Raw genomic sequence first — 8,918 nt, forward strand, 5'->3', positions numbered from 1 at the left:
ATACCGTCTTACGCGCTCCCTATTATTACTGACATATAATGTACACATGGAGCGTATAATTATAGGATAGTGGAAGGATTAAGAAAATGTAAGTTTAATTTGTCTGTGGTTTTACTCTCTCATGTTCTCTCGCCGCTCCGGGGCACAGATCTCCGGTGAGAACAATTATTGATGAACTGATCTGGAGATGATAAGTTATGAAGAAGGCGGAGACAGGACACCCAGCCGCCAATCAGATGGTGGGAAAGATGATAGCAGCAGGAGATGAGTGTGCTGACTGTGTGTGAGGCAGTGACCTGTTCACTCCTGTGATGTTATCGGTGCAGTCATATAACAGAGTATTAGATATTCAAAGGAGAAGATTGCTGCACCTTTCCTAGCAGCACAGAGTATTTCAGGAGAGCATTAAGCACTTAAAAGTAATGGAAGATGTGTGGTTACATTGCATGTGGTACAGGTGGTACCATAGGGAACTGTATGGAAATATAATTTGGCCAATGGATGGCACTGGTATCTGAGCACCATTTGTCCATATGGCTGATGTCATGATGTGTGCAGTCGTGACACCAGTCTAAGATACTGAAAAGGTCATCACTCAATATAAAGTTAATGAATACCTCCCATAACCTCTTTAATAGTCGCCGCTCCACAGAGTCCGGCGCAGTTGGAATTTTTTCTCTAGCCCTTTCCTGTCCTGAGCAATCAGTTCTGTAAGTTTCAGTACCCAATATGTCAAGTGGGCAGTCTTTTGAGAGTTCCGCCCATCTGGCAGAATAGAGCATTATTAGCATATTGGCTACTGAAACTTGCAGTACTGATTGCTCGGAAACGGTAGGGTCTAGAGAGAAAAATCCAACTGCATTGGAATCAGTGGAGAGACGTCTATTAAAGGTGGCAAATAGTTGGAGTCGGTGGGTGTGAGGGTAGTATTAAAGGAGTTGAGTAGTGCACTCTTGTCCTGTGTGAATTAGGACTGGCATCTTTATGTGAAGACAGAACCCGCTGAAGATGATCAGATCTTGAGGATGTAGAAGGAGAAGATGAGAGTTTCTTAATCTGGTGTCATCTGCTTCTCATCACGTTGGTGCAATTACCACAACCCAGACTGATCTGAACCTGAGTTTCAAGGTCACCTTTAAGGCTGACACTACCCAGATGATGATAACATGATCCGTCCTTGTGAAGTGATCCGTAGCGCGCCAAAATCTGAAAGCGAGAGGAGTGTGTGAGCATCTGCAGAGCATCTCTCCCTGAGCTCGGAGGCAGCTCCAACAACCTGCAGATGAACCGCACGTCCTGGTCCTCGGCCAAGTCTTCTTCCTCCCGGAGAGCGGATGAACACCTGGCATTGTGCAGGCAGCGCGCCCTGTGACACGGCTTATTAGGATAATTCGGGGCATAAATCAAGGATTTCAGCAGATCCGCTCTCTCACATTCTCTCATTAGATGAAATTTACCAATTGTCTCAGGTGCAAGAAGCTTCTCGTAAGATACATGGTCTTGTGCAATCACCGCTCAAGAATGGAGGATGCGGCTCCGGAACGTGGATAGGGAATAGTCGCTGTGGCTTCATAGTATCCGGGCAGCGTGTGAGGCGGGTAACATAGACGCCTGATGGGTTTGGAGGATAGAGCAACGATAACCCAACTGGTAAAGACAAAAAAACATGGCCGCTTCCTTCCAGAAATCGTGTCGGTTCACTACTCATGTGATCCGCGTGACTGTATTTTATATATGTGACGTATGAGTTATGTGTATTATGTTATATACATGACCTCTCCTTAAATAAAGTGCATGTATGCAGGATGTAGCGTGATGTGTATGAAGACATTTATCGTGTGCGCAGCGTGGCAGAGCTTCTTATGTTGACTATTACTGTTGAGTAAAAAGGTTGGGCTCAGGTCTGCGCCCTGGTTTGGCTAAACCCCCCCACCCTGCCCTTAACGCCTACAAACAGGACTGGCACCCATCACAGGTGCTAACCCTGCCATTTTGGGGTGGATCGTCGCTCCCTTATTACATCATCAGGAGCGATAATCCTCCCTAGGGCATGTTAATGCTGGTGCGCGCAACTTTAAAACAGTTAACAACCACAGTCGGTTACTGGTGGGGTCTGGGTTCAGTACACCAAACTGATTTTTAATATTTCGGTTCACTCATCACTATTTACTAAATGTTAGTGCAAGTTATACACAGTGGGGCAGATTTACTTACCCGGTCCGTTCGCGAACTAGCGGCGCATTCTCTGCGGTGGATTCGGGTCCGGCCGGGATTCACTAAGGTAGTTCCTCCGCCGTCCACCAGATGTCGCTGCTGCGCTGAAGTTCCCCGGAGGCGCGCTGGAATGCCCTGAAATTCACCTGCCTATTCCTGGTGAAGGTAAGTGCAATTTTCGCTACACATTTTTTGTTTTAAATGCAGCGTTTTTTTCCAAATCCGCCGGGTTTTCGTTCGGCCATGCCCCCCCATTTCCATCGCGTGCATGCCAGCGCCGATGCGCCATAATCCGTTCGTGTGCGCCAAAATCCCGGGGCAATTCAGGGAAAATTGGCGCAAATCGGAAATATTCGGGTAACACGCCGGGAAAAGGCGAATCGGGCCCTTAGTAAATGACCCCCAGTGGGGCACATTTACTTACCTGTCCTGTCGGGATCCCCGAAAGTGCATTTTCCGACTGGAATGCCCATGAAGATCGTGCGCACTATGGGGCAGATTTACTTACCCGGCCCATTCGCGATCCAGCGGCGAGTTCTCTGCAGAGGATTCGGGTCCGGCCGGGATTTATTAAGGCAGTTCCTCCGACGTCCACCAGGTGGCGCTGCTGCGCTGAAGAGCATCGGAACGCGCTGGAATGCACTGAGCCGGGCTGAGTGAAGGTAAGTGCAAGTCTTGCGACACATTTCTTTTTTTAAATGCGGCGGTTTTTCCGAATCCGTCGGGTTTTCGGTCGGCCACGCCCCCAATGCGCCAAAATCCGATCGCGTGCGCCAAAATCCCGGGGCAATTCAGGGGAACTCGGCGCAAATCGGAAATATTCTGGTAACCCGTCGGGAAAACGCGAATCGGCCCCTTAGTAAATGACCCCCTCAGTCCGAATCAGTCGGATCGTCCGACGGCACCCCCGCCCCCCCCATATCTGCTGCATGAAAGCAGCGCAGCTGCGCCAAAATCCGATTCCATGCAACACACAGTCCCCTTCTAAATACCTGTCACAGGGGCGCAAATCCCAAAAACGTTGGGAAGTCCGACGAAACTGCGATCTGCGGACCCTTCGTAAATAAGCCCCAGTATCTATTTGTATAGGTGTTAATCCACATTAATGACCCCTTCCAACGGGTGCAGGAAGACCTCCATGGACCCTGAACTGTAGGAATATTATGGCCCCTACAAGTCTGGAATCACTTCCTACATCTGGTACTAGAATCAGCTTCTTGGGGAATGGAGGATGTGTCCCTTCTGCTCGTTTCTGCAGTCTCAGGAGCTTCGGAGGACCTTGAGAGGTCCTGAAATGGCTCTTGTGTACATGTTTATTGAGCGCAGGGACAGATGTATGAGGATTTCATGGGTGAAGGTCCTTCTGCCCCAGAGCCTCTTAAAGATTTGAGACCTGTGCAATCACCTGTATTATAATCCCCTACTGACCCCCTCCCCTAACCCTAATGTCATAAATACGGTGACCACCCTCCGCGTAGCGAGGCGGCTTCCAGTTTAGTGACCTCTAAACTACATTGTGAAGGTGAACGGATCATTTCAGTAACATAAATATTTGCTGCGTCCATTGACAATGAGCCGTAGAGCCGGCGCCGCTCAGTAGTCAGTGATTTCGGGTGTAAAACAATCACTATGATATAACACGTCGTCCGGGGCGGCAGCCATAGAATTAATGCCGGGAGCCGGAACATTCCGCGCCCACATTTGTAGCTGTAATGTAACATTTCCTAAACTCTACTTTTCGGGGGCCGCTCCTGTTTACCTGACGTTATTGATTTTCACATTTTCATCGTCTTTCTTTAATTTTCTTGCGCACACCGGTAGTTTTAGATAATCCAGCTGGTTTCTCTTTGTGCGGCGGATGGTAGTATCTAACGCAGCGGGGGAACCTCTTATAAGACTCAGCCTATGTTTGCCTGCTTGGAAAATACACCGACAGTAGTAAATAGAATTGGAAGGGGGTCTGATCTTCCTGCTGGCTCGGCTAATCATTTCTTAAAAAAAAAAAGATTAAAGGGACGGGATAAATAAAATATTACCAGTAACAAGATGGGGGGGTGCGGGCTCCAGCATTTAGAGGGCACGGAAGGGTTTTTACACATAGAGAATTCAGGTTAATGCTTAAAGGTGATGTATGTTTTTCGGGAATTTTTTTTTTTCAATAATTGCGCTGCATCTATTATGGACTAAAAACATTTTACTAATAGGTTTTAAGTAGAAATTTTACTTTGTTTGTTTTCTGCAGACTTCATACAATCTTTGATACAATGTAAGCCGGTTCTGGCATCACAACATTCTTTCAAACTTGGCAGGAAGTGCTGGGGGTCACATGACCTACTTCAGCCAATCACTAGAGAGAAATGGTCAAAGGCCTTAAACTCACCCACAACCCCTATTCCCTACATAATAGCCTCGCAAACCCTAGTAGTAAGGGACTAGTGGTCGACCATCCCTACTCGGATTATGTGCTGATAGTAGAAGTAAGATGAGAGAGACAGACAGATATACAGAATCAAGAGCATCAGGGAACAGGTTAGGAACAGGGTGCAGGGTTCTGTTAAGGTTGAGGTTCACAATTCTGGTCAGGCAAAATGCAGGCTAAGGTACAGGTTTGGATTTCCATATAAGGCTGGGGTTCAGGGTTCTAGATCAGGCAGCATACAGGCTTGGGTTCCAGATCAGGTTGGAGTTCAATGTTCTGGATGAGGCAGTATCCAGGCTCCCTCACCTCATGTCTCCATCTTTCCCCCATATAGATTGTGAGCCCTCAGGGCAGGGTCCTCCTTCTACTTGTCTCCTGATCTGTAGTTTTGTATTTTGTACTTGCATTTGTTCTTGTCTTAATGTAATGTATGTGAACCCCTTACTGATTGTACAGCACCGGGGAAGTAATGGGGCTCTACGAATAAATAATAATAATTAGGTTGGGTTCAAGGTTCTGTATCAGGCAGGATCCAGGCTCAGGTTCCAGATCAGGCTGAGGTTCAAAATTCTATATCAGGTGGGAATATAGGTTCCAATTAGGTTCCAGATCAGGTTTCAAGGTTCTGGATCCGGCAGGATCCTGGTCCAGGGTTCCAGAGCAGACTGGGGTTCAAAATTCTATATCAGGTGGGAATATAGGTTCCAATTAGGTTCCAGATCAGGTTTCAAGGTTCTGGATCCGGCAGGATCCTGGTCCAGGGTTCCAGAGCAGACTGGGGTTCATGGTTCTGGATCAGGCAGCATGCAGCATACCAAATCAGGTTAGGGTTCTGGATTAGGCAGGATACAGGTTCAGGTACAAGTTTGGGGTTCCGGATCAGGCTGGGGTTCAAGGTTCGAGATTAGGTAGTATCCAGGCTTAGGTACAGGTCAACAAAACACTGTAGACTATAATACTACAAATCTCAGGAGTAAGTATAACCAGCACTGAGTGCACTGAGGACTGGATATTTAAGGCAATCCTGGATGCCTTCTGCGCAGTTGACTGGTTCAGCCATCCATCAACCCACACCTGCAAAACACCATCTGAATCTGAAATCTGAAGGAGTGTTACCAAAAATCTTGGTGAATCCCAAACATTCAGCTATAACAGTTGAAGGCTGGTCACAAAAGAAGGTCAAAAGTAGATTGGGCTTCTAACCTATTACTGTAGGTTATACTGGATCTTGATATGGGAGGGGGGGGGGGGGCAGAAAAATTATGATGTGATGTATATTATGTGCAATGTGTTACTGCACAAACCTATATTGGTAGTCCAGGTAGCATCTATTGTAGACGAGAAAAGGGATGCAGTGCAATTCACTAGGGATTGAGGCAAAGAGTAGTCAAGAGCAAGCCAAGGTCAAGGCAAGCAGAATTCTAGAAGAGTCATAGGTCAGGAAGGAAAGCGCAAACTCATAGTCAGGACTAACAAGGGGTGGGGTGAGCTCCACAATGGCGCCCCCTCCACCCCATCTAGTAGTAATATATCAGGTTATTTTATTAGTAAGTGGGTTCCCACCCATGCTGATATTGGTTGTGAAGAGACACCATTTTTACGGGTCAGGTCCTGCTTTGTAGTAGGTGACTGCACTCTGATGCAGGTGTCGCTGCCTGAGGCAGGAGGTTCAACTCGCCTCATGGCTGTTGCACCCTTGGGACTATCTAAGAGAAGTTCAGAAACAAGATCCATGAATGTAGTCAAGGAACAAATCAAATATCAGAACATGTAATTCAGTAACAAGCCACTTGACACTAGTGACCTAATCACACAGGGTCGGCAGGGGATGGTGAGTAGCTTTTCGAAGCCTGACCCACACCTATCCAGGTTCTTCCATCTCCACAACAGAAACAGATAAACCTAAGAGCCGATCATTTGATTTCTAAATTCTCACACTTATAGATCAGTATGAAAGAGATATCTACATGAACCGTTCCTTTAAATATGAATAAAATATTTGGGCTGCTTCCCCTTTAAGATGTTAATGTGACTTGTAATAAAAGATCACATCTTGAGGAGTGAACATGCCACCATGCTTCTCAGCGCGCTCGGAGGGTAGCGGGCGGCTATTCTTCACAAAATAGTTGTTCTTATGCCACCAAGAGAGACTAATCCTCTTTGTTACGGCCGTCATCCGATCCCGGCAGAACACCGTGTACAGACGGGGAATCGGCTCGACACCTGTTCACTCCACTTTCACCGGTGGATTGATAGAGAATACAAAAAAAAACACAAAAAACAGACACACAAAAAAAATCCTGTGGCCTGAAACCTAAGCGATAATCTTCTAAAGCTTTTAGGACCAGTCTTAATCTGTTCGTGGGGAGAGGGCGTCATTCAAAAATATCCTGGGACCTGTCTGCGCTTTCTCCTTATCACAATATATAGACACGCAATCCTCAAATCTAAACTCTAAAGACTTGTTTAAAGGGACGGTCCAGCCAAAAACAAAAATATTCCATGTGCTCCATTATGGTATCATATGTGCCGTCCCTCACCTGTTCTCCTTCCTGCTCTTTCTCTCTGTTTATATCCCACTGGGAATCTGGGATTGGTAACTCCTTTTCTATACCTGAGTCTATAAGATCTATATGTCATTCATCACAGACATCAGATCTTCCCATATGATGGACTGTACCGCACAGACTCTCCATAGTTACTAATAATCAGGGGTGTAACTACAGCAGTAACAGCCATAGTAGCTGCGACCGGGCCCGCAGTGTCAGGGGGCCCGGTAATGAATAAAGGATGTGCGCCATTATATACATATTATGCTGCACATTGTACACAATGGGGCACATTTACTTACCTGGTCCAAGGAGTTCACCGAAAGTGCATTGTTCAACGACAATGCCCTGTGCTGCGATTCACTAAGATTGTGCGCTGCATATACTGCATGTGTCGCTTCCCCGCTCAGGTCCGCCGGAGTTCACCTTCTTCTTCCTGGTGCATGTAAGTGTGTTAGATGCGACACAATTTGAATATTAAATCACGCGCTCAATCCGAATCAGTCGGGTTGTCGACGGCCGCCCCCCCCCCCCCGTTTTTTTGTCGCATGAAATCAGCACAGCTGCACCAAAATCCGATTGCGTGCAACGCAATCCCCTTCTAAAACCCTATCACAAATCCCAAAAACCATGAACAGTCCGAAGGAAATGGGATCTGCGGAGCCTTAGTAAATAAGCCCCATTGGGGCAGATTTACTTACCCGGTCCGTTCGCGATCCAGCGGCATGTTCTCTGCGCTGGATTCGGGTCCGGCCGGGATTCACTAAGGTAGTTCCTCCGCCGTCCACCAGGTGGCGCTGCTGTGCTAAAGTTCCCCGGAGGCACGCTGGAATGCCCTGAAATTCACCGGCCTATACCTGGTGAAGGTAAGTGTCATTTTTGCGACACATTTTTTTTCTTAAATGCGGCAGTTTTTCCGAATCCGTCGGGTTTTCGTTCGGCCACGCCCCCCGATTTCCGTCGCGTGCATGCCAGCGCCCATGCACCACAATCCGATCGCGTGCGCCAAAATCCCGGGGCAATTCAGGTACAATCAGCGCAAATCGGAAATATTCGGGTAACACGTCAGGAAAACACGAATCGGGCCCTTAGTAAATGACCCCCATTATGTTGAACATTGTACAGCATAATCTGTATATGACAGTGCACAGCATGAATCATCAGCTCAGATAAGAAATGCCAGGAAGAGAGGGAGGGGACAACAAAACGGGTCAACATCTGCAAAGAGTTTGTATGTTCTCTCTGTGTTTGGGTTTCCTCCGGGTCCTCCGGTTTCCTCCCACACTGCAAAACATACTGGTAGGATGATTAAATTGTGAGCCCCATTGGGGACAGGGACTGATCTGGAAAGCTCTGTGCAGCGCTGCGTAATCTGTGTGCGCTATATAAAGAATTATTATTATAACAACAGGACTAGGGATCGCTCATCTCTAATTCCTGCCGTGTACTTCCCCCATGTGGTCACCGGTACTGGGAAAGATCTGTGTAAGTGTATACATGTATATATCAGTGCATGAATGTGAGCGCATAAGTACAGGTGGTCCTGTATCAGCTGTAAGGTGTCTGTAATGAAGCTTTATTGATAATCCTTGGTCCCATTACAGCAAAAACATTTAAAATTTCAATAGTCAGTGGGGCAAAAAGAATTTTTGTCTGGATCTACAATTATAAAATATACAGTTTCGACTTATATACAAATTCAACTTAAGAACAAGCCTATGGAACCTATCTTGTAC

This window comes from Engystomops pustulosus, chromosome 5 (genome assembly GCF_040894005.1).
Source record: "Engystomops pustulosus chromosome 5, aEngPut4.maternal, whole genome shotgun sequence".
Lineage (NCBI taxonomy): Eukaryota > Metazoa > Chordata > Amphibia > Anura > Leptodactylidae > Engystomops > Engystomops pustulosus.